Source organism: Bufo gargarizans, chromosome 11, assembly GCF_014858855.1.
Source record: "Bufo gargarizans isolate SCDJY-AF-19 chromosome 11, ASM1485885v1, whole genome shotgun sequence".
NCBI lineage: Eukaryota > Metazoa > Chordata > Amphibia > Anura > Bufonidae > Bufo > Bufo gargarizans.
The window spans coordinates 20,285,452-20,312,317 of NC_058090.1; positions in this window are offsets into that span (position 1 = coordinate 20,285,452).

Genomic DNA, 26,866 nt, shown 5'->3' on the forward strand with positions numbered 1-26,866 from the left:
GTACATTCTGAGCTCTATAGGGATACATTGTATATAGTATGTAACAGGCGTACATTCTGAGCTCTATAGGGATACATTGTATATAGTATGTAACAGGCGTACATTCTGAGCTTTATAGGGATACATTGTATATAGTATGTAACAGGCGTACATTCTGAGCTCTATAGGGATACATTGTATATAGTACGTAGGAGCCGTGTATTCTGATGGCCTCTGATACATTGTATATAGTATGTAACAGCCGTACATTCTGACCTCTCTAGGGATACATTGTATATAGTATGTAACAGCCGTGCATTCTGAGCTTTATAGGGATACATTGTATATAGTATGTAACAGCCGTACATTCTGAGCTTTATAGGGATACATTGTATATAGTACGTAGGAGCCGTGTATTCTGATGGCCTCTGATACATTGTATATAGTATGTAACAGCCGTACATTCTGAGCTCTATAGGGATACATTGTATATAGTATGTAACAGCCGTACATTCTGAGCTCTATAGGGATACATTGTATATAGTATGTAACAGCCGTACATTCTGACCTCTCTAGGGATACATTGTATATAGTATGTAACAGGCGTACATTCTGAGCTTTATAGGGATACATTGTATATAGTATGTAACAGGCGTACATTCTGAGCTCTATAGGGATACATTGTATATAGTACGTAGGAGCCGTGTATTCTGATGGCCTCTGATACATTGTATATAGTATGTAACAGCCGTACATTCTGACCTCTCTAGGGATACATTGTATATAGTATGTAACAGCCGTGCATTCTGAGCTTTATAGGGATACATTGTATATAGTATGTAACAGCCGTGCATTCTGAGCTCTATAGGGATACACTGTATATAGTGTGTAACAGCCGTACATTCTGAGCTTTATAGGGATACATTGTATATAGTACGTAGGAGCCGTGTATTCTGATGGCCTCTGATACATTGTATATAGTATGTAACAGCCGTGCATTCTGAGCTCTATAGGGATACATTGTATATAGTATGTAACAGCCGTACATTCTGACCTCTATAGGGATACACTGTATATAGTGTGTAACAGCCGTACATTCTGAGCTCTATAGGGATACATTGTATATAGTGTGTAACAGCCGTGCATTCTGAGCTCTATAGGGATACACTGTATATAGTGTGTAACAGCCGTACATTCTGAGCTTTATAGGGATACATTGTATATAGTACGTAGGAGCCGTGTATTCTGATGACCTCTGATACATTGTATCACGCTCTTTTTATCTTCTTCATTATCTGATAACAATTTACACAAGGAACAGAGTCTATGTCCAACTTCTGGTCATTGATCCCCTGGGAAATCAGCCATTGCCAGGACTTTGTATTGTTGGATTGGGGGATCTTCCCATCACACGGCCATTCATGGGGTTCAGTGTATTCGCCAATCTGTGTCTGGGATGAACAGCTTTGCAGATTGCACAGTCTTTAACCTTCAGAGAAGAAATCTAATAAGAGCTCATGGCCGGGATGATTTGTCTTGTGCTTTGTATAATTGCATTGCTTCTTTAATGGCGTGTTTCTTGAATGCTGCAATCTCTGGGGATCCGGCGCTGGAGAAATCATTCTTCTTCATCTGCTTTTTTCCATAGACATCAGATCTAAATAAGTAAACAGGCACTTTATGAGAGTACAGCTCCGCAGCCCATGTGTCCCAAAAATCAGAGCAATGGCAAAAAGATAAATGAGTTCTCGTACAGAGTTGTCAGTTGTCAATGTGGGAAAAATGCAGCTGGAGAGGCCGAGAAAATAATGAGTGATGTCATACATGAGCCCAATGGATGATGTCACTGCAGATAAGAAGCAGGGCAGCGGGGCAAGAAGTGAGAAGAGTAATGGAAGTCGGAGAATCCTGCACATCATCTATAGAGCTTTCTGTAGTAGAAAAGAAGTGGATTGTATGAGCAGCAAAGGAAGCCATTGCCCCTGGAGCTCCATCCATGTTGACCTGTCTTCAATGCACAGCTGGGGGGAGTAGTTGTCTGCTTATTTAAGGGCTGTATGACACTATTATAATTGGGGGCTATGCTATATGGCAGACAAATACATGATGGTAATATTTAGGTTTACACTGTATGGCGCCGTATAGTGGAAGCATAATACACTCATTGTCAAGAAAAACATTGTCCCCAGATAGACATGTCAGATTGCTGCAATACCCGTCCTGCAGTTCCTGTATGTCTCAGGCAGATGTGTAAATGATCACACGTGAGGGCTCATTAGATACTGGATCGAAGTGCTTCCCCCGCTGCCCTATATAAGGCTCTCAGAGGTTACTTTTGGGTACTGTACCCCTTGTTGAGAGATCGGTGCTGCTAGACATGGCTCTAGAATGCACTCAAATACATGTTGCCCAGTTTACAGACTTTGAGAAGGAGCGCATCATTGGACTGAGAGAAGTAGGATAGTCGTTCCAATGAATTGCCCGCTATCTAGGAAGTTCTGATCTAGCTGTTAGGAGAAGCTGGGAGTAGCGGTTATGTGAGGGCACACACACATGCCGAACAGGCTCCAGGCGGCCCAGATAGACCACTAGTAGAGAGGACCGCTTGATCCAATGACAAGCACAAGCAGCTCCCACAGTTCCATTGACCACCGTTGGCCCATTCATTACACACCCGGACCATTTCCAGGAGCTTAGCAGAAAGACATTTGGTGTCACGCCGCCCATTACGTGTCCTGCCATTGACAGCCAGTCGTCACCTTTGTTTACAGTCGTGTTGTGAATGAGAAACCTGGACTGCTATGGACTGGAATCGTATGGTCTTCAGTGAAAGTTGTGTTTGGGATCCGCTGACAGTTGGGTTGGTGTATGGAGGCCTAGTGGAGAGCACTTTAATCCTGCCTTTACTGTGGAGGGACGCACTGCCCCAACTGCTGGTGTGATGATCCGGGGAGCCATTGTTTATGACAGTCGGTCACCCCTAGTAATGATACGAGGGACACTAACAGCTCAGCGATATGTGCAGGACATCCTGCCACCACATGGGTTCCTCTTATGGCAGGATAATGTACGCCCACACAGCAAGGGTTTCCCAGGAATGTCTCCTGCAGATTACAGCACTTCCTTGGCTGCCCGGTCACCAGATTTATCACTGATTCAGCATTTATGGGACCAGCTGTGATTTCAGCTTCACCAACCTAGAGTGTTCAGGATCTACAGGTCCAACTGTGACATCTGTGGGCAAATGTGATGCAGGATACCATCCAGAACCTGGATGTCTCCATGCCCAACTGTATCTTATCTTGTATCCAGGCTAGAGGCCGTATCTCATCTTGTATCCAGGCTAGAGGCCGTATCTCATCTTGTATCCGGGCTAGAGGCCGCATCTCATCTTGTATCCAGGCTAGAGGTCATATCTCATCTTGTATCCAAGCTAGAGGCTGTATCTCATCTTGTATCCAGGCTAGAGGCCGTATCTCACCTTGTATCAAGGCTAAAGGCCGTATATCATCTTCTATCAAGGCTAGAGGCTGTATCTCATCTTGTATCCAGGCTAGAGGCCGTATCTTATCTTGTATCCAGGCTAGAGGCCATATCTCATCTTATATCCAAGGCTAGAGGCCGTATCTCATCTTGTATCCAGGCTAGAGGCTGTATCTCATCTTGTATCCAGCCTAGAGGCCGTATCTCATCTTGTATCCAGGCTAGAGGCCGTATCTCATCTTGTATCCAGGATAGAGGCCGTATCTCATCTTGTATCCAGGCTAGAGGCCGTATCTCATCTTGTATCCAGCCTAGAGGCCATATCTCATCTTGTATCCAGCCTAGAGGCCGTATCTCATCTTGTATCCAGGCTAGAGGCCGTATCTCATCTTGTATCCAGGCTAGAGGCCGTATATCATCTTGTATCCAGGCTAGAGGCCGTATCTCATCTTGTATCCAGGATAGAGGCCGTATCTCATCTTGTATCCAGGCTAGAGGCCGTATCTCATCTTGTATCCAGGCTAGAGGCCGTATCTCATCTTGTATCCAGGATAGAGGCCGTATCTCATCTTGTATCCAGGCTAGAAGCCGTATCTCATCTTGTATCCAGGCTAGAGGCCGTATCTCATCTTGTATCCAGGCTAGAGGCCGTATCTCATCTTGTATCCAGGCTAGAGGCCGTATCTCATCTTGTATCCAGGCTAGAGGCCGTATCTCATCTTGTATCCAGGCTAGAGGCCGTATCTCATCTTGTATCCAGGCTAGAGGCCGTATCTCATCTTGTATCCAGGCTAGGGACTGAATCTCATCTTGTGCTCAGATGCTGCATTAACCCTACAGCACAGCCTACATCCCAGGAGGATATTGCCCAACTTCACATTCAAGCTTCTGAATGCCGCAGCCCCAAGATGGTTTCTGGACAATCGTAAGTGCACCAACATTTGTTACATTATCTTTATGTTCTTCCCCATTGTTCACCTTTTCCCAAATACATCTGTTGATCAGTTAATTTCTACCTGGGGTGACTGTGTACTGAGCTGGGCAGGGGTTTCCCAAGTCGGCCCCTGGCAGAAGAGCAAGACCCTCCTGGTATCCTGTAGAGCTCCAGGCAAGATTTGGTTGGAGGCACTGCATCATAGTGAGGTGAGACCCACCCTGCCTACCGAGGGCTGCCCAAAGGGGTGTTATACTGTAACATTGGAATGACACTTATAATCATTACAGTCACACAGAGAAAGCTTCATCCCAACAACTGCTTCTTGCTGCAGGATTTTCACTGTCTGATTCATCATTTTCTACACCTGTTTTAGTATCCACCGCCAGCTAACTAATGCTGCATATATGAGTCTGACTGTAATAACCTGACACTAATGCTGCATATATGAGTCTGACTGTAATAACCTGACACTAATGCTGCATATATGAGTCTGACTGTAATAACCTGACACTAATGCTGAATATATGAGTCTGACTGTAATAACCTGACACTAATGCTGCATATATGAGTCTGACTGTAATAACCTGACACTAATGCTATATATAGGAATCTGACTGTAATAACCTGACACTAATGCTGAATATATGAATCTGACTGTAATAACCTGACACTAATGCTGCATATATAAGTCTGACTGTAATAACCTGACACTAATGCTGCATATATGAGTCTGACTGTAATAACCTGACACTAATGGTGCATATATGAGTCTGACTGTAATAACCCGACACTAATGCTGCATATATAAATCCGACTGTAATAACCTGACACTAATGCTGTATATATGAATCCAACTGTAATAACCTGACACTAATGCTGCATATATAAATCCGACTGTAATAACCTGACACTAATGCTGCATATATGAATCCAACTGTAATAACCTGACACTAATGCTGCATGAGTCTGACTGTAATTACCTAAAAACGAATGGTGCATATATGAGTCTGACTGTAATAACCTGACACTAATGGTGCATATATGAGTCTGACTGTAATAACCTGACACTAATGCTGAATATATGAATCCGACTGTAATAACCTGACACTAATGCTGAATATATGAGTCTGACTGTAATTACCTGACACTAATGCTGCATATATGAATCCGACTGTAATAACCTGACACTAATGCTGAATATATGAATCTGACTGTAATAACCTGACACTAATGCTGCATATATAAGTCTGACTGTAATAACCTGACACTAATGCTGCATATATGAGTCTGACTGTAATAACCTGACACTAATGGTGCATATATGAGTCTGACTGTAATAACCTGACACTAATGGTGCATATATGAGTCTGACTGTAATAACCCGACACTAATGCTGCATGTATAAATCCGACTGTAATAACCTGACACTAATGCTGCATATATGAGTCTGACTGTAATAACCTGACACTAATGCTGCATATATGAATCCGACTGTAATAACCTGACACTAATGCTGCATGAGTCTGACTGTAATTACCTAAAAACGAATGGTGCATATATGAGTCTGACTGTAATAACCTGACACTAATGGTGCATATATGAGTCTGACTGTAATAACCTGACACTAATGCTGCATATATGAGTCTGACTGTAATAACCTGACACTAATGCTGCATATATCAGTCTGACTGTAATAACCTGGCACTAATGCTGCATATATGAGTCTGACTGTAATAACCTGACACTAATGCTGCATATATGAGTCTGACTGTAATAACCTGACACTAATTCTGCATGTATAAATCCGACTGTAATAACCTGACACTAATGCTGCATATATGAGTCTGACTGTAATAACCTGACACTAATGCTGCATATATGAATCCGACTGTAATAACCTGACACTAATGCTGCATGAGTCTGACTGTAATTACCTAAAAACGAATGGTGCATATATGAGTCTGACTGTAATAACCTGACACTAATGGTGCATATATGAGTCTGACTGTAATAACCTGACACTAATGCTGAATATATGAGTCTGACTGTAATAACCTGACACTAATGCTGCATATATCAGTCTGACTGTAATAACCTGGCACTAATGCTGCATATATGAGTCTGACTGTAATAACCTGACACTAATGCTGCATATATGAGTCTGACTGTAATAACACGACACTAATGCTGCATATATCAGTCTGACTGTATTAACCTAATACTAATTATGCATATATGGGTGATACTGTATCTAAATGTTACTATTCAGTAAACCTTAAGTTACACATATTATACAAACACAACTGTGACGCTAGAAGAGAGGAAGGCCTGCTAGATGAATAGTGAGAAATCCAGAACAGTGCCCTCTATGGAGACACATGGTGCTAAACACTGGAGAACCCCTGCGGCATTTGAAGATTTTCCATCATTTTGTTACTTTCCTATGTGAAATGTCTTATTAAAGTGAATGCTCAAGCTGCTCATTATAAAGGCTGCTGAAGTGATAGTATAAAATGCATATGATTAAAAATCCACATAAAGCAGCTATGGGGTCCGGCCCCCACCCAGGCTGTCATTGATCTACACCGTGTCCTTATCTTCAGTCTCGAATCAATGACAAGGAGAAAGAAAAGCCACAATTGTACTAATCACCAGGAGTCTTCATTAAGGAGGGGGCGGGGGGGGGGGGGGGGGGGCCGGGCAAGGCTCAAAAAAGAGGAATCTAAAATATTACATAAAATCCATGGAGAAAGGATCCGCAGGAGGAAAAATTCATTATTCATGGGAAAATCTTAGAATTCTGTGTAATTATTAAAGTGCTCACATTATAGACAAGACGTTATCCTGAGGAAATGAAGCAGATCAAGGAGTAAAAGAAATCAAAAAGCCTTTCTCTATATCATGTCGCAAAGTTACTCAGGGCCACCGAGCACAGACCAACCATGCAACCTCATAATCCTCACTACCATTACTACTTCTCGGGGTCGGGTGTCCCATGGTGTCATTACTCTTACTGTAAAGAATCCTTTCCTGTATTGATGTCCTTGGAATGTTTAAACCATGTCCCGGTTCATTGTACTGACCACACACCTCTAAGACGTCTTCTTTCCAAGCTAAACAAGCCACTCTTTATAAAGAGAGACAATCCACCCCATTTAATAATCCGGTCAGGGGCATAACTACCACCATAGCAGTTACGGGGCTCAGCTCTGCACTGGAGAGAGATAAGAGGTAGTGCAGGACCTGAGTGATGCTGTCATCATGTGACCAGTGCAGAAAGAGAGAGCTGAGAAGTGCAGAAAGTGGTGAGAAGGACCTGTGTGAAATAATCATCGTGTGACCAGTGCAGGAAGAGAGAGCTGAGCAGTGCAGAAAGTGGTGAAGGACCTGTGTGAAATAATCATTATGTGACCAGTGCAGGAAGAGAGAGCTGAGCAGTGCAGAAAGTGGTGAAGGACCTGAGTGATGTCGTCATCGTGTGACCAGTGCAGGAAGAGAGAGCTGAGCAGTGCAGAAAGTGGTGAGAAGGACCTGTGTGAAATAATCATCATGTGACCAGTGCAGGAAGAGAGAGCTGAGCAGTGCAGAAAGTGGTGAAGGACCTGAGTGATGTCGTCATCGTGTGACCAGTGCAGGAAGAGAGAGCTGAGAAGTGCAGAAAGTGGTGAGAAGGACCTGTGTGAAATAATCATCATGTGACCAGTGCAGGAAGAGAGAGCTGAGCAGTGCAGAAAGTGGTAAAGGACCTGAGTGATGTCATCATCGTGTGACCAGTGCAGGAAGAGAGAGCTGAGCAGTGCAGAAAGTGGTGAAGGACCTGTGTGATATAATCATTATGTGACCAGTGCAGGAAGAAACAGAGCTCAGCAGTGCAGAGGAGAAGGATGAAGGACATAAGTGATATTATCATGTGACTAGTGCAAGAAGAGAGAGCTGAGCAGTGCAGATAGTGGTGAAGGACCTGTGTGATATAATTAGAGATGAGCGAATTTTTTAAAAATTTTCTTTGCCGTTTCGCTGAATTTTTTTGGCAAAAATTTTGTTTGATACGAATATATTTGTGGCGAATTACATTAAAAAACTGATATTTCTGGGCTGCAGAGAGCCTGTATAGTGGTGTAGAACACTGTGCCTGTATAGCGGTGTAGAACACTGTGCCTGTATAGCGGTGTAGAACACTGTGCCTGTATAGCGGTGTAGAACACTGTGCCTGTATAGCGGTGTAGAACACTGTGCCTGTATAGGGGTGTAGAACACTGTGCCTGTATAGCGGTGTAGAACACTGTGCCTGTATAGCGGTGTAGAACACTGTGCCTGTATAGTGGTGTAGAACACTGTGCCTGTATAGCGGTGTAGAACACTGTGCCTGTATAGCGGTGTAGAACACTGTGCCTGTATAGCGGTGTAGAACACTGTGCCTGTATAGCGGTGTAGAACACTGTGCCTGTATAGCGGTGTAGAATACTGTGCCTGTATAGCGGTGTAGAACACTGTGCCTGTATAGAGGTGTAGAACACTGTGCCTGTATAGCGGTGTAGAACACTGTGCCTGTATAGCGGTGTAGAACACTGTGCCTGTATAGCGGTGTAGAACACTGTGCCTGTATAGGGGTGTAAAACACTGTGCCTGTATAGCGGTGTAGAACACTGTGCCTGTATAGCGGTGTAGAACACTGTGCCTGTATAGCGGTGTAGAACACTTTGCCTGTATAGCGGTGTAGAACACTGTGCCTGTATAGCGGTGTAGAACACTGTGCCTGTATAGCGGTGTAGAACACTGTGCCTGTATAGCGGTGTAGAACACTGTGCCTGTATAGCGGTGTAGAACACTGTGCCTGTATAGCGGTGTAGAACACTGTGCCTGTATAGCGGTGTAGAACACTGTGCCTGTATAGCGGTGTAGAACACTGTGCCTGTATAGCGGTGTAGAACACTGTGCCTGTATAGCGGTGTAGAACACTGTGCCTGTATAGCGGTGTAGAACACTGTGCCTGTATAGCGGTGTAGAACACTGTGCCTGTATAGCGGTGTAGAACACTGTGCCTGTATAGCGGTGTAGAACACTGTGCCTGTATAGCGGTGTAGAACACTGTGCCTGTATAGCGGTGTAGAACACTGTGCCTGTATAGCGGTGTAGAACACTGTGCCTGTATAGCGGTGTAGAACACTGTGCCTGTATAGCGGTGTAGAACACTGTGCCTGTATAGCGGTGTAGAACACTGTGCCTGTATAGCGGTGTAGAACACTGTGCCTGTATAGCGGTGTAGAACACTGTGCCTGTATAGCGGTGTAGAACACTGTGCCTGTATAGCGGTGTAGAACACTGTGCCTGTATAGCGGTGTAGAACACTGTGCCTGTATAGCGGTGTAGAACACTGTGCCTGTATAGCGGTGTAGAACACTGTGCCTGTATAGCGGTGTAGAACACTGCGCCTGTATAGCGGTGTAGAACACTGCGCCTGTATAGCGGTGTAGAACACTGCGCCTGTATAGCGGTGTAGAACACTGCGCCTGTATAGCGGTGTAGAACACTGTGCCTGTATAGCGGTGTAGAACACTTTGCCTGTATAGCGGTGTAGAACACTGTGCCTGTATAGCGGTGTAGAACACTGTGCCTGTATAGCGGTGTAGAACACTGTGCCTGTATAGCGGTGTAGAACACTTTGCCTGTATAGCGGTGTAGAATCACTGCACACTTCACTTATTTGGGCAGTCACGGGGCCAAAACTGACCAAATAACTCAAGTATGAACTCAGCCTTACAGGTGGATGTTAGCGCCAAGAAGAAGCGCACTCCTTTTACACTGTCGTCAGCTGATTCCACATAGATGTCTACAGAACCTGCTCTATTATAGGGAGTCTTCCACGCAGATTCACCCTATTAACCTAATAACAGTGCTATGTCCTGATAACTGTGCTTAGCGTTTGTTCCTCGCTATCATCGTTCTGCAGAAAAAACTTTTAATCCACATGCAAATGAGGCTGTGAAGATGCCCAGGGGCGGCGTTACAACGGTTGGTGTCCAGGCCCCTGGGTCATTTTCATACGAAGCCATATGAAGCCACTCCCCCTCCGCCGCATGCGCACGCTAAACTGCGATACCGGCGAGTGCGCATTGAAGTTTAGTGTGCGCATGCGCGGGATTACGGACGGGAGGAGGGAGGTTAGAACAGAGACTAAGGGCGGGCAGACGCGGCGGAGGGGGAGTGGCTTTGTAAGACCCAGGGGCCTGAGCACCGGCCGTTGTAACGCCGCCCCTGGGCATTTTCACAGCCTCATTTGCATGTGGATTAAAAGTGTTTTTCTGCAGAACGATGATAGCGAGGAACAAACGGTAAGCACAGTTTTAATAGGGGGGACGCCGTGGACATAACGCTGTTATTAGGTTAATAGGGTGAATCTGCGTGAAAGACTCCCTTTAACCCTTCATACAAGTAGACCCCCGACAGAGTAGAGAGGGGGTCAGCAGTAAGGTTGTGTTGACGTCACTGATTATTTCGCCCTTCCGCTGATCCGTCAGAACAATAGCCCCCAAAAAACTGATCCTGTCTGTGGAGCATCCGCCTTCACTCGGTCAGTATTTGGTCAGTAATCCATCAGTATTGCTAAAGCCAAAAAAACAGGAGTGGATCCAAAACAGAGATGACACGTGAATGGGATATTTGCACGTCTTCTGTGTTTTGTACCCACTTCTGCTTTTGGCTACCAAATCACAAGCCGATTCTGATGGGACCATACAGGCCTTACAGCTGCTACACAGACAGGATACGTTGTGCGTCTCATTTTTCCTTCCTCCTGACAGATCAGAAGAAGGGTCAAATAAATGATGATGTCAGTCAGGCCGAAAGGCAAAATAGTGACCCAGTCATGAAGTGGGGAGGGTGGGAACAGCATGAGAAGTCCACAGAGTGGCCCAATGACAGAGTCTGGATTTGGCAGCAGTATAAGGAGATTGTCATTGTTTTCATGTACTTTTTGTATATTTGTTGTTTCATAATATATATTTTCCTCACACAACGTCATTCGGTCCATACAGCAAAAGGAGTTTTTCAGTCACCCATCATTTTTACCGAAAAAAGAAACACTTTGAAAGAGTGGCACAATGACAGAGTCTGTAAATGGCAGCAGCATGAGGAGGCCACTGAGTGGCAAGGTGACATAGTGTGGAGATGGCAGCAGCAGGAGACTACAGAGTGGCGAGGTGGGTGATATAGTGTGGAGATGGCAGCAGCAGGAGACTACAGAGTGGCGAGGTGGGTGACATAGTGTGGAGATGGCAGCAGCAGGAGACTACAGAGTGGCGAGGTGGGTGACATAGTGTGGAGATGGCAGCAGCAGGAGACTACAGAGTGGCAAGGTGACATAGTGTGGAGATGGCAGCAGCAGGAGAATACAGAGTGGCAAGGTGGGTGACATAGTGTGGAGATGGCAGCAGCAGGAGACTACAGAGTGGCGAGGTGGGTGACATAGTGTGGAGATGGCAGCAGCAGGAGACTACAGAGTGGCGAGGTGGGTGACATAGTGTGGAGATGGCAGGAGCAGGAGAATACAGAGTGGCAAGGTGGGTGACATAGTGTGGAGATGGCAGCAGCAGGAGACTACAGAGTGGCGAGGTGGGTGATATAGTGTGGAGATGGCAGCAGCAGGAGACTACAGAGTGGCGAGGTGGGTGACATAGTGTGGAGATGGCAGCAGCAGGAGACTACAGAGTGGCGAGGTGGGTGACATAGTGTGGAGATGGCAGCAGCAGGAGACTACAGAGTGGCAAGGTGACATAGTGTGGAGATGGCAGGAGCAGGAGAATACAGAGTGGCAAGGTGGGTGACATAGTGTGGAGATGGCAGCAGCAGGAGACTACAGAGTGGCGAGGTGGGTGACATAGTGTGGAGATGACAGCAGCAGGAGACTACAGAGTGGCGAGGTGGGTGACATAGTGTGGAGATGGCAGCAGCAGCTGCATCAGGAGACCACAAAGTGACCCGGTAACAGAGTGGGACGGTGGGTGGCAATACCAATACCAGCTGAAGATGGTGGGTGAAAGAAGGAGCACTTGGCATCAGATGTGTGGCATCAGGTGGGTGGCAGCATCAGAATAGTAGCTGAGGCGGGTAGCCAGAAGAAACCATTCTCTTTTGTCAAATTGTTGGTGAGGCACCATGGCTGATCCACGCCTGATTCCTCTTGATGCCGTGTCCCGCTATGTGCTATATGTGGGCACTGTAAACTGTTGCTAAATTTCATATCAAATGGATTGTGGTATCAGGCTGTAGTTCACTGTAACAGGCTGGCAGAGTCAGTTACCTTTATTCGCCCCTAGGTGGTGCAGGAACTATATATATATATATATCTGGGGGGGGGGGGGTCAAGTCAGTGTGTGTTGAGGATGAGAATGAAGAGAGGAAGTTAATGGAGGAGGTGGAAATTTGGTTTTCCACCGAAATAATTCACTAAAGATTTTACCGCATATAAGTGCAGCGCTGAACATTGAATACTATAGGAACAATATATAGGGGGGGGGGCACATAAGATCCCACGGTCAAAAATGGGGGGGCACTAATAATTTTCACCACTTAATCATACTACGGAAAAAAACGAAATCAGTATATATAAATAGGATTACAAAATCCGAGAGAATTGCGGTCTGCGGGGAGACCTCTTTATGGTACTGACCTAATACAAGCTTTCCGGAGTTCTCCTTTCTTCCTCGGTTTTGTTCAGACCTGAGAGACAGAAACGCTTTATAGTTTACAGCAGTTTCAGCGAACACCAGGGCGGCGTAAATAATCGCATATGTTCAACATGTCACCGAAGACCAATGAACAGACGCTCACAGGCTTCGGCTTATTGCACATGAACGCTGTGCGCTCCGTGGCCGTGTTGCGGACCGCATTTGCGGATCCACAATACACGGGCACCGTTCCATGTGCATTCCGCATCACGTATGTGGACCCATTCACTTTAATGGGTCCGCAAATCTAGAGATGCGGAATGGTGCGGAACGGCAGCATGGCAATGAACCCTATGGGAGCACACGGAATGCTTCCGTGGGGTTGCGTCCCGTACTTCTGTTCTGCAAAAAGATAGGACATGTTCTATCTTTTTGCGGAACAGCTGGATCACGGACCCATTAAAGTGAATGGGTCCGCGGATCGCTGCCCCACGGTGGGTGTTTGTGCATTGCGGCCCACAATTTGCAGGCTGCAGCACGGCCACGGGGGGAGTTTTGAAGCGGAGACAAATGTCCTGCATGCACTACTTTTGTTTCCGCTCCAAAATCATCTTCTGAACGGAAACCTAACGGACCCCATTATAGTCTATAGGGTCCTTAGGTTCCGTTCCGGCTCAGTTATGTGCCAAATCCATCCTTTCATTTCTCCTGCTTATATAACGGAAAGGCTGAATTTTCTAATCAGCCATGTTGTCCTATATTGTTCACTTCTCCAAACTCTTCACCCTTTTGTGAAATAACCCTGTGGGTGTTGTTGGTGTGTGCGGCTAATACTACTTATTCTGTTGTAACGCAGAGTGCGGCGGTCAGGGGTGCGTGTAACACAGGGGGCGCTGGTCATGGGTGCATGTAACGCAGGGGGCGCTGGTCAGGGGTGCATGTAACGCAGGGGGCGCTGGTCAGGGGTGCATGTAACGCAGGGGGCGCTGGTCAGGGGTGCGTGTAACGCAGGGGCGCTGGTCAGGGGTGCGTGTAACACAGGGGGCGCTGGTCAGGGGTGCGTGTAACGCAGCGGGCGCTGGTCAGGGGTGCATGTAACGCAGGGGCACTGGTCAGGGGTGCGTGTAACACAGGGGGCGCTGGTCAGGGGTGCATGTAACGCAGGGGGCGCTGGTCAGGGGTGCATGTAACGCAGGGGGCGCTGGTCAGGGGTGCGTGTAACGCAGGGGCGCTGGTCAGGGGTGCGTGTAACACAGGGGGCGCTGGTCAGGGGTGCGTGTAACGCAGCGGGCGCTGGTCAGGGGTGCATGTAACGCAGGGGCACTGGTCAGGGGTGCGTGTAACACAGGGGGCGCTGGTCAGGGGTGCGTGTAACGCAGGGGGCGCTGGTCACCGGTGCATGTAATTTAGGGGCACTGGTCAGGGATGTGTGTAACCCAGTGGGCGCTGGTCAGGGATGTGTGTAACCCAGGGGGCGCTGGTCAGGGATGTGTGTAACCCAGGGGGCGCTGGTCAGGGGTGCGTGTAACCCAGGGGGCGCTGGTCACCGGTGCATGTAACTCAGGGGCGCTGGTCAGGGATGTGTGTAACCCAGGGAGTGCTAGTCAGGGATGTGTGTAACCCAGGGGGCGCTGGTCAGGGGTGCGTGTAACGCAGGGGGTGCTGGTCACCGGTGCATGTAATTTAGGGGCACTGGTCAGGGATGTGTGTAACCCAGTGGGCGCTGGTCAGGGATGCGTGTAACGCAGGGGGCGCTGGTCAGGGGTGCATGTAACGCAGGGGGCGCTGGTCAGGGGTGCATGTAACGCAGGGGGCGCTGGTCAGGGGTGCGTGTAACGCAGGGGGCGCTGGTCAGGGGTGCGTGTAACGCAGGGGCGCTGGTCAGGGGTGCATGTAACGCAGGGGGCGCTGGTCAGGGGTGCGTGTAACACAGGGGGCGCTGGTCAGGGGTGCGTGTAACGCAGCGGGCGCTGGTCAGGGGTGCGTGTAACGCAGCGGGCGCTGGTCAGGGGTGCATGTAACGCAGGGGCACTGGTCAGGGGTGCGTGTAACACAGGGGGCGCTGGTCAGGGGTGCGTGTAACGCAGGGGGCGCTGGTCACCGGTGCATGTAACTCAGGGGCGCTGGTCAGGGATGTGTGTAACCCAGGGGGCGCTGGTCAGTGATGTGTGTAACCCAGCGGGCGCTGGTCAGGGATGTGTGTAACCCAGGGGGCGCTGGTCAGGGATGTGTGTAACCCAGGGGGCGCTGGTCAGGGGTGCGTGTAACGCAGGGGGCGCTGGTCACCGGTGTGTGTAACTCAGGGGCGCTGGTCAGGGATGTGTGTAACTCAGGGGGCGCTGGTCAGGGGTGCGTGTAACACAGGGGGTGCTGCTCAGGGGTGCGTGTAACCCAGGGGGCGCTGGTCAGTGATGTGTGTAACCCAGGGGGCGCTGGTCAGGGATGTGTGTAACCCAGGGGGCGCTGGTCAGGGATGTGTGTAACCCAGGGGGCGCTGGTCAGGGGTGCGTGTAACGCAGGGGGCGCTGGTCACCGGTGTGTGTAACTCAGGGGCGCTGGTCAGGGATGTGTGTAACCCAGGGGGCGCTGGTCACCGGTGCATGTAACTCAGGGGGCGCTGGTCAGCGGTGCATCACAGATAGAAAAGTTACTTACAGTTCTGATGTGCTCTGTCCTTGTGCCTTCTTCCTCTAGGCGTGGTCGCAGGGGGAGGGGCGCACAACGATGTTTTCTGATGTTAAATCCCCAAGCCGCGTTCTTTTCTGCCTCTGCAGGCCCTGCTGGGCGGAAATACCCTGCCAGCCAATGGCAGTGCTGCCCTCTCCCTGCTAGCCAATAGCAGCTGAGGTGGGCGGGGCAAGATTCACTTGGCTGCCGATGAGCCCGTAGTGAAGCGGGTGGGCAGCATGGACAGTACGTTCAGTTTTGCACTAGCGATGACGGCAGCCAGCGTTTTAAAGAGGAATCGGTGGGGGGGCAAGGAATAACCCGGGAGGAAGGGGAAATTGACCCCCCTTACCCCCCTGTAGCGACACCTATGACCACATATAAATGAGCACGGAGATGGAAAGGGTCTTCGGATTCTCCCCGCACTATACGGACGTCTCAGAAATGAACCGCTGCTCCCGACAGCAGCTCCTGGGAAGGTCATGGAGCGTCCCGGTCATCCGGCATCTATTCGCCCCGCTGAAGGATTATTTTGAAAGTGTGTAGAAGCCACACGGGGCCCCCGCGCTGCAGATTTATCATGGAGATTTAACCGCAAATAACTGCAGCGCTGACCACTGAATAAATTTTGTTTTTTGACCGAAATACTTCAATAAAGATTTTACCACATATAACCGCCGCACTGACTGACTGCTACCGCCGCTACTTCCGTGGACCCCTGCACCACTACTTTCCGGGTAGGTAGGCTGCTGCGAAGCTGGTGGTCTACCCCGGGCACGTTTGGCTCCCGACCTCCAACTGCTGACTCCCAGCCACGCTTTAAACACATATAACCGCCGACGTGAACTGAGAATGTAGTTTTCTGTTTGTACTGAAATACGCCCCTATACGCTTTCTCCGGAAATAAATGCACCAGTGCAGAGTGTATATATTTGTCTTTTTTTACTGAAATACGCCCCTATACCCTTTTAACAGAAATAACTGCAGAAGTGACCTGAGAATATATATTTCTTGTTGGAATGGAATAGGCCACTATACGCTTTAACCAGAAAACAATTAAATTGCGCAGTGTGTATATATATTTATATATATATTTATTTTTTTACTGAAATACGCCCCCATACGCTTTCAGCAGAAATAACTGCAGAAGTAACCTGCGTATCAGGTTGTCTTGTAGTACTTACTGATATAAGATGCTAAAGGCTTTCCAACACAACACTTGCAGCCCGATAACAAATAGCTGGAATGGCAGAGCTGTCTAATGACTATTAGGATCCCCAAATAATCGTTCCCTGCACTTGTAAATCACTTTCTAGCACTGTCCCTAGCGCCTTCTGACGTCTCCCCCTGCACTCTGAACGCTGGAAAATGGCAGAATCTAAAATGGCTGCCATATTTATAGGGCTGTGACATCACAGGGCCGGCTGGCTGCTGATTGGCTGCATGCATGGCATTGTGGGTGATCCCGCCTTCCCAGAGATCCTTGCCCCATGTCCTCAGTCCTCACATGTGTAGCTGCCATTTTAGGAAAATTGCGATTCGTTACCACGAAGCACAAGGAAAATCGCATTTTTTGCGAATCAAATTTTTCCTGAAATTCTAAACGAATTCCACTTCGTCAGCTTCGATTCGCTGATCTCTATCATATAATCATGATGTGACGAGTGCAGGAAGAGAGAGCTGAGCAGTGCAGAGACTTGTGTGATGTCACCGCTGATCTCTAGTGATGGATAGGTGGCATTCTCAGTGATGTCACCGCTGATCTCTAGTGATGGATAGGCGGCATTCTCAGTGATGTCACCGCTGATCTCTAGTGAATGGATAGGCAGCATTCTCAGTGATGTCACCGCTGACCTCTAGTGAATGGATAGGCGGCATTCTCAGTGATGTCACCGCTGATCTCTAGTGAATGGATAGGCGGCATTTTATATGAAGCCCGTTCCCTGTCATGGTTCTTATCATTAGGAATCTTAGGGCACTTTGTCAGTACAATCTTTCTTCAGGTGGTCCGGGCTCACAGGGGGGCCGTGCTATGTGAACGCTATGTGTTGGGCTTTTTCATGGGTATAACTAAAGCTCTGATTCTCCGCAGCTCAGACCTCAGTGATTCTTTACAGAAACAGATGGTCGGTGTACACGGGGCTTCCAGAATATGCATGCCAGATCAATAACTGCGAGCGGCCGCGCACGGCTTTACTAACGCTACTTACCAGATGGAGCAAGAAACAAGAAGAATGGCTGAGAAAATTACACAGACGTCCTGCTTCACGATTCTATCACATTTGGTTCATCTGGTTGTAGAATAAGAGAAAAGTTCTGTCTCAAACACTGGACCAACCTTCTCATCCGAATATCAGGAGCGAGGGATCAAAAATGGTCCGTATATTCTTCTAGGGACCCTATAAAGGGTGATATGTAAGAGCCTATAGTCTGTCTTTATATTTGGGTAATAATCCCCAAATGATGCTGTTTTTACCAAAATATGCAGAACATTTCTTTATGGATTTTTTAAGCTTTACTCATCAGTATGGAGAAGCTGCTAACTTACTTATATTCATTGTCTGATACAGAGCTCCAAATCCACGCTATAGACTAATTTAGGAAGTAATAATGAGGCTTCCTACAACCACCACTAGAGGGAGCTCATGAGATTACTGCATACAGATATATGCAGCCACCACTAGAGGGAGATCAGGAGATTACTGAATACAGATATATACAGCCACCACTAGAGGGAGATCAGGAGATTACTACATACAGATATATACAGTCACCACTAGAGGGAGCTCAGGAGATTACTACATACAGATATATACAGCCACCACTAGAGGGAGCTCAGGAGATTACTACATATAGATATATACAACCACCACTAGAGGGAGCTCAGGAGATTACTGCATACAGATATATACAGCCACCACTAGAGGGAGCTCAGGAGATTAGTACATACAGATATATACAGCCACCACTACAGGGAGCTCATGAGATTACTGCATACAGGTATACGTATCCACCAATAGTGGGAGCTCAGGAAATTACTACATATACAGATATATACAGTCACCACTAGAGGGAGCTCAGGAGATTAGTACATACAGATATATACAGCCACCACTAGGGGGAGCTCAGGAAATTACTATATACAGATAAATACAGCCACCACTAGCGGGAGCTCAGGAGATTAGTACATACAGATATATACAGCCACCACTAGGGGGAGCTCAGGAAATTACTATATACAGATAAATACAGCCACCACTAGCGGGAGCAAAGGAGATTACTACATACAGATATATACAGTCACCACTAGAGGGAGCTCAGGAGATTACTACATACCGATATATACAGCCACCACTAGAGGGAACTCAGGAGATTACTACATACAGATATATACAGCCACCACTAGAGGGAGCTCAGGAGATTACTGCATACACATAAATACAGCTACCACTAGAGGGAACTCAGGAGATTACTACATACAGATATATACAGTCACCACTAGAGGAAGCTCAGAAGATTACTCCATACAGATATATACAGTCACCACCAGAGGGAGCTCAGGAGATGACTACATATAGATATATACAGTCACCACTAGAGGGAGCTCAGGAGATGACTACATACAGATATATACAGCCAACACTAGAGGGAGCTCAGGATACTTCTACATACAGATATATACAGCCACCACTAGAGAGAGTTCAGGAGATTACTACATATAGATATATACAGCCACCACTAGAGAGACTTCAGGAGATTACTACATATAGATATATACAGTAACCACTAATGGGAGCTCAGGAGATTACTGCATAGATATATACAGTCACCACTAGAGGGAGCTCAGGAGATTACTACATACAGATATATACAGCCACCACTAGAGGGAGCTCAGGAGATTACTGCATACAGATATATACAGCCACCACTAGAGGGAGCTCAGGAGATTACTGCATATAGATATATACAGCCACCACTAGAGGGAGCTCAGGAGATTACTACATACAGATATATACAGCCACCACTTGAGGGAACTCAGAAGATTACTACATACAGATATATACAGCCACCACTAGAGGGAGCTCAGGAGATTACTGCATACAGATATATACAGCCACCACTAGAGGGAACTCAGGAGATTACTGCATACAGATATATACAGTCACCAGTAGAGTGAGCTCAGGAGAGTACTGCATACAGATATATACAGCCACCACTAGAGGGAGCTCAGGAGATTACATACAGATATATACAGCCACCACTAGAGGAAGCTCAGGAGATTACATACAGATATATACAGCCACCACTAGAGGGAGCTCAGGAGATTACTACATACAGATATATACAGTCACCACTAGAGGGAGCTCAGGAGATTACTGCATACAGATATATACAGTCACCAGTAGAGTGAGCTCAGGAGAGTACTGCATACAGATATATACAGCCACCACTAGAGGGAGCTCAGGATATTACTGCATACAGATATAAACAGCCACCACTAGAGGGAGCTCAGGAGATTACTACATACAGATATATACAGTCACCACTGGAGGGAGCTCAGGAGATTACTACATACAGATATATACAGTCACCACTGGAGGGAGCTCGGGAGATTACTATATACAGATATTTACAGCCACCTTGTCATGGTCTTACCTTCTTACTGTTCTCCTTCGTTTGACATGTGCTGGCGGCCATCTTGGTTTCTGGGTTTCTTGTAGCCTCCCACCCTGCGGCTTCTCCTTCCCACTGGGAGGAGCTGGATGCCTAGCTCATATATATAGGAGGTCTGTGGCTTCAGTTCCTTGCTTGGTCCTCCTGTGTTCACATGCTTCTAAGACTGCTGCTGCTTCTGGTTCCTGATCCTGGCCTCGTCTGACTACCCCGTTGGTTCCTGATCCTGGCTTCATCTGACTACCCTGCTGGTTCCTGATCCAGGCTTCGTCTGACTACCCTTTTAGTTCCTGACCCCTGTCTACGCAAGACCCTGCTTCGGTTTAGCCATCCGTTTGGACTTTTGCTTACAGCTTGATTTTCAATAAAGCCTTCTTATTTCCACTTATCTCTTGTTGTACGTCTGGTTCATGGTTCCATGACATTAGGACCAAGCCATGAATTTTGACGGTACAGGGCCATCCTCGCTACCTACGCTGGTTGCCAGACTTGATCAGCAGGATCACCTGTTGGGTCGGTTCGCTGTGGCGTTGCAAACCCTGCTTGAACGCACGGCTCATTTCGCTTCCGTTGCCGATGGGTCGGTTGTCGCTCCTGGGCCCGCTCCTACTGCCGCTCCGGTTGTTGCGCAAGAGTCTACCCCGACACCTGTTGCTGCGCCTGCGGTGTCTCGGGGTATGACCGGTTCCACAGCGCTTTGGGGGAGAGCCAACTCAGTGCCGAGGTTTCCTTAACCAGGTGGGCATTTATTTCGAGTTGCTGCCACATGCCTTTCCTACTGAGAGATCAAAGGTGGGCTTCTTGATCTCGCTGCTCTCGGACAAGGCCTTGGCCTGGGCCAGCCCTTTATGGGAGAACAACAATCCGGTGGTTGCCGAGTTTTCCGGTTTTGTTGCTTCTCTTCGGAAGGTATTCGATGTGCCGGCTCGTGCTGCCTCTGCTGCGAAGCTCCTTATGTCCATCAGACAGGGTTCACGATCCGTAGCTGAATACGCCATTGAGTTTCGTACCCTGGCAACAGAGGTGGGCTGGAATAATGAGGCTCTGGTCGCTGCTTTCTCTCATGGTCTCTCGGATGCCTTGAAGGATGAGGTTGCAGCTAAGGACCTACCAGTGGAGCTCGAGTCTCTTATTTCTTTCCTGATTTTGATTGACACCAGACTCAGGGAGAGGCCTTCCTTTAAGGAGAGCCTGCGGAGGTCTTCTAACAGATTGGCGCCTACGTTTGCTGTCCCACCCGTGCCTCCCTCTCCTCCCACGCCTCCTGGGGATGACTTGTCTGGGGGTGAACCCATGCAGCTGGGGTTTGCTTGCCTGTCCGAGGGGGAGAGGGTACTCCGGAGACGCGAGGGCCGATGCATGTACTGTGGTCTCGGTGGGCATTTTCGGTTGGCATGTCCGAACCGTCCGGGAAACGCTCGCACCTGAGATCCTGTCGGGGGCAGATCTTGGGTGGAGTCTCCTCGTCCCCGGTTTCCCGTGTTGACAAACCACTGATCACTGTTGTCCTCTCCTGGGTCGGGGGCTCGGTGACGACCCAGGCGTTGGTGGACTCTGGTGCTGGTGGTTTGTTCATTGATAGTGTGTTTGCTGCCGCCAATTCCATTCCTCTGCAGCCTCGAGGTTCCCCACTGGCTCTTGAGGCGATAGACGGCAGACCCCTTCTGCCGCCACACGTGACTCATGAGACCCTTCCAGTGGGGATAGCCATTGGTGCCGTTCACAGAGAGTCGGTCTGTCTCCAGGTGATTTCGTCTACACACTACCCGGTGGTCTTGGGGTACCCCTGGCTCCAGAAGCATAATCCGACTTTCGATTGGAGATCGGCCGAGATCCTCTCGTGGTCACCGCAGTGTGGGGCTAGTTGCATCCATGGGCCTGTCAAGTTGCTGTGTACTTCCTCGGACTCTCTGTTGCCTCCTGAATACGAAGAGTACCGGGATGTATTCGATAAGGTGCGCGCGGTTGCCCTACCTCCGCACCGCCCATACGATTGTGCCATAGAGTTACAATCTGGTGCCGTTCCTCCTCGTGGCAAAGTCTATCCACTGTCGGTAGCGGAGAATGAGGCCATGGAGGAGTACGTGAGGGAGGCGCTTTCACGCGGACACATTCGCAAATCCTCGTCCCCGGCAGGGGCTGGATTTTTCTTTGTGAAAAAGAAGGGCGGTGAGTTGAGGCCTTGCATCGATTACAGGGGTCTCAATCGCATCACGATCAAGAACGCTTACCCGATACCCTTGATTTCCGAGCTGTTCGATCGCCTCAAAGGGGCCACGGTCTTTACCAAACTCGACCTGAGGGCGGCATATAACCTGGTAAGGATCAAGGCGGGCGATGAGTGGAAGACCGCGTTTAACACCAGGACCGGTCATTATGAATCCTTGGTTATGCTCTTTGGGTTGTGCAATGCGCCCGCAGTCTTCCAGGAATTCATCAACGATGTTTTCCGTGACCTGTTGCAGCAGTGTGTGGTGGTCTATTTGGATGACATCTTGGTATATTCTGAATCCATGGAGGCCCACATTATGGATGTCAGACGAGTGTTGCAACGGTTACGAGAGAACAGGCTGTTCGGTAAGCTTGAGAAATGCGAATTTCACCGATCCCAGGTAACCTTCTTAGGTTACATCATTTCCGCTGAGGGGTTCTCCATGGATCCTGAGAAGGTTTCGGCTGTCTTACAGTGGCCCCAGCCCAGTGGTCTCCGTGCCCTGCAGCGCTTTTTGGGCTTCGCCAATTATTATCGGAAGTTCATCAGGGACTTTTCTATGCTAGCCAAGCCTCTCACGGATCTGACCAGGAAGGGCAGTAATTTCCAGGTCTGGCCGCTCGAGGCCATCCGAGCTTTTGAGGCTCTAAAGTCCGCCTTTGTGTCGGCTCCGATTCTGTCGCATCCCAACCCTGGGTTGCCCTTTGTCCTCGAGGTGGACGCGTCTGAGACGGGAGTAGGCGCCCTTCTGTCTCAGCGTAGAACACCAGAGGGTCCTCTGCTTCCCTGTGGGTTTTACTCCCGGAAACTGTCTTCCGCGGAGTGCAACTATCAGATTGGTGACAGGGAGTTATTGGCCATCGTGCAGGCCCTTAAAGAATGGAGGCACTTGCTCGAGGGTTCGGTGGTTCCGGTTCTCATCCTGACGGACCACAAGAATCTGACCTACCTTTCTGAGGCCAAGAGATTGACACCACGTCAGGCCAGATGGGCTCTGTTCTTGTCACGTTTTAATTACGTGGTCTCCTACCTACCCGGTTCCAAGAACATCAGAGCGGATGCCTTATCACGGCAGTACTCCGAGCTGTCCGGGGAGGAGTCGATTCCGACTTCGGTCATACCTCCGAATCAGATCCTGGCCGCCATTCGCACCAGCCTGACCTCTCCCCTGGGTGAGCAGATTTTGGCGGCTCAATCTGGTGCTCCCTCTGGGAGACCCAACGGCAGGTGTTTTGTGCCTGAGGAGTTGCGCACTCGGTTGTTGCGAACCTACCATAACTCCAAGGCCGCGGGGCATCCTGGTAAGAATCAGCTGTCCTGGGCTGTTTCACGTCTGTTCTGGTGGCCTTCTCTACGTTCCGACATCGCCGCATATGTAGCGGCATGCTCCGTTTGTGCCCAGAGTAAGTCCCCTCGGCACCTTCCGTTGGGCCTTTTGCAACCCATAGCCACCGGGGAGCGCCCATGGTCACACCTGGGGATGGATTTCATTGTGGACCTCCCTGCATCCCGAGGCCATACGGTCATTCTCATGATTGTGGATCGGTTTTCCAAAATGTGCCACTGTGTTCCTCTCAAGAAGTTACCCTCTGCACAAGAGTTGGCCACGATTTTCGCCAGGGAGGTCTTCCGGTTGCACGGTTTGCCCAAGGAGATTGTGTCGGATCGGGGGAGTCAGTTTGTGTCCAGGTTCTGGCGCGCCTTTTGCTCCCAGTTGGGGATTCATCTCTCTTTCGCCTCGGCCTACCACCCTCAGTCCAATGGGGCCGCAGAACGATCCAATCAGGCCTTGGAGCAATTCCTTTGTTGCTATGTCTCCGATCACCAAGACAATTGGGTTGACCTCCTGCCTTGGGCTGAGTTTGCCAGGAACACGGCGGTGAACTCTTCCTCTGGGACGTCTCCCTTCATGGCCAATTATGGGTTCCAACCTGCCGTGTTACCGGAGGTATTCTCTCCCCAGGATATTCCGGCTGTGGAGGATCACCTTTCCGTCCTACGTGCTTCTTGGGTACAGATCCAGAGGTCCCTTGAGGTCTCTGCGCAGCGCCAGAGACTCCAGGCTGATCGCAGACGAGCGCCCGCTCCTTCCTACCAGGTCGGAGACCGTGTATGGTTGTCCACCCGCAACCTCAACCTTCGAGTGCCCACTCCCAAGCTGGCGCCTCGCTTTGTTGGTCCCTTCCGAGTGCTTCGCAGGGTAAACCCGGTAGCCTATGCCCTTGTGCTTCCTCCTGGCATGCGGATCTCCAACGTGTTTCATGTCTCCCTGTTGAAGCCATTGGTGTGTAATCGTTTCACTTCCTCGGTTCCTCGGCCCCGTCCGGTCCAAGTGGGCAATCGTGAGGAATATGAGGTGAGCAATATCCTGGACTCACGCCTGGTCCGCGGTCGGTTGCAGTTTTTGGTCCATTGGCGTGGTTATGGTCCAGAGGAGCGTTCCTGGGTTCCCTCTGCAGATGTCCATGCTCCTGCTTTGCTCCGAGCCTTCCACGCACGCTTCCCTCAGAAACCGTTCCTTACTCCGCGGAGGAGGGGCCCTTGAGGGGGAGGTACTGTCATGGTCTTAACTTCTTACTGTTCTCCTTCGTTTGACATGTGCTGGCGGCCATCTTGGTTTCTGGGTTTCTTGTAGCCTCCCACCCTGCGGCTTCTCCTTCCCACTGGGAGGAGCTGGATGCCTAGCTCATATATATAGGAGGTCTGTGGCTTCAGTTCCTTGCTTGGTCCTCCTGTGTTCACATGCTTCTAAGACTGCTGCTGCTTCTGGTTCCTGATCCTGGCCTCGTCTGACTACCCCGTTGGTTCCTGATCCTGGCTTCGTCTGAATACCCTGCTGGTTCCTGATCCAGGCTTCGTCTGACTACCCTTCTAGTTCCTGACCCCTGTCTACGCAAGACCCTGCTTCGGTTTAGCCATCCGTTTGGACTTTTGCTTACAGCTTGATTTTCAATAAAGCCTTCTTATTTCCACTTATCTCTTGTTGTACGTCTGGTTCATGGTTCCATGACACACCTCTAGAGGGAGCTCAGAAGATTACTACATACAGATATATACAGTCACCACTAGAGGGAGCTCAGGAGATTACTACATACAGATATATACAGCCACCACTAGAGGGAGCTCAGGAGATTACTGCATACAGATATATACAGCCACCACTAGAGGGAGCTCAGGAGATTACTACATACAGATATATACAGCCACCACTAGAGGGAGCTCAGGAGATTACTACATACATATATATATACAGCCACCACTAGAGGGAGCTCAGGAGATTACTATATACAGATATATACAGCCACCACTAGAGGGAGCTCAGGAGATTACTACATACAGATATATACAGCAACCACTAGAGGGAGCTCAGGAGATTACTATATACAGATATATACAGCCACCACTAGAGGGAGCTCAGGAGATTACTACATACAGATATATACAGCCACCACTAGAGGGAGCTCAGGAGATTGCTATATACAGATATATACAGCCACCACTAGAGGGAGCTCAGAAGATTACTACATACAGATATATACAGCCACCACTAGAGGGAGCTCAGGAGATTACTGCATAGATATATAGCCACCACTAGAGGGAGCTCAGGAGATTGCTACATACAGATATATACAGCCACCACTAGAGGGAGCTCAGGAGATTACTACATACAGATATATACAGCCACCACTAGAGGGAGCTCAGGAGATTACTACATACAGATATATATACAGCCACCACTAGAGGGAGCTCAGGAGATTACTATATACAGATATATACAGCCACCACTAGAGGGAGCTCAGGAGATTACTACATACAGATATATACAGCCACCTCTAGAGGGAGCTCAGGAGATTACTACATACAGATATATACAGCCACCACTAGAGGGAGCTCAGGAGATTACTACATACAGATATATACAGCCACCACTAGAGGGAGCTCAGGAGATTACTGCATACAGATATATACAGTCACCACTAGAGGGAGCTCAGGAGATTACTGCACACAGATATATACAGCCACCACTAGAGGGAGCTCAGGAGATTACTACATACAGATATATACAGCCACCACTAGAGGGAGCTCAGGAGACTACTAAATACAGATATATACAGCCACCACTAGAGGGAGTGCGGGAGATTACTACATACAGATATATACAGCCACCACTAGAGGGAGCTCAGGAGATTACTACATACAGATATATACAGCCACCACTAGAGGGAGCTCAGAAGATTACTATATACA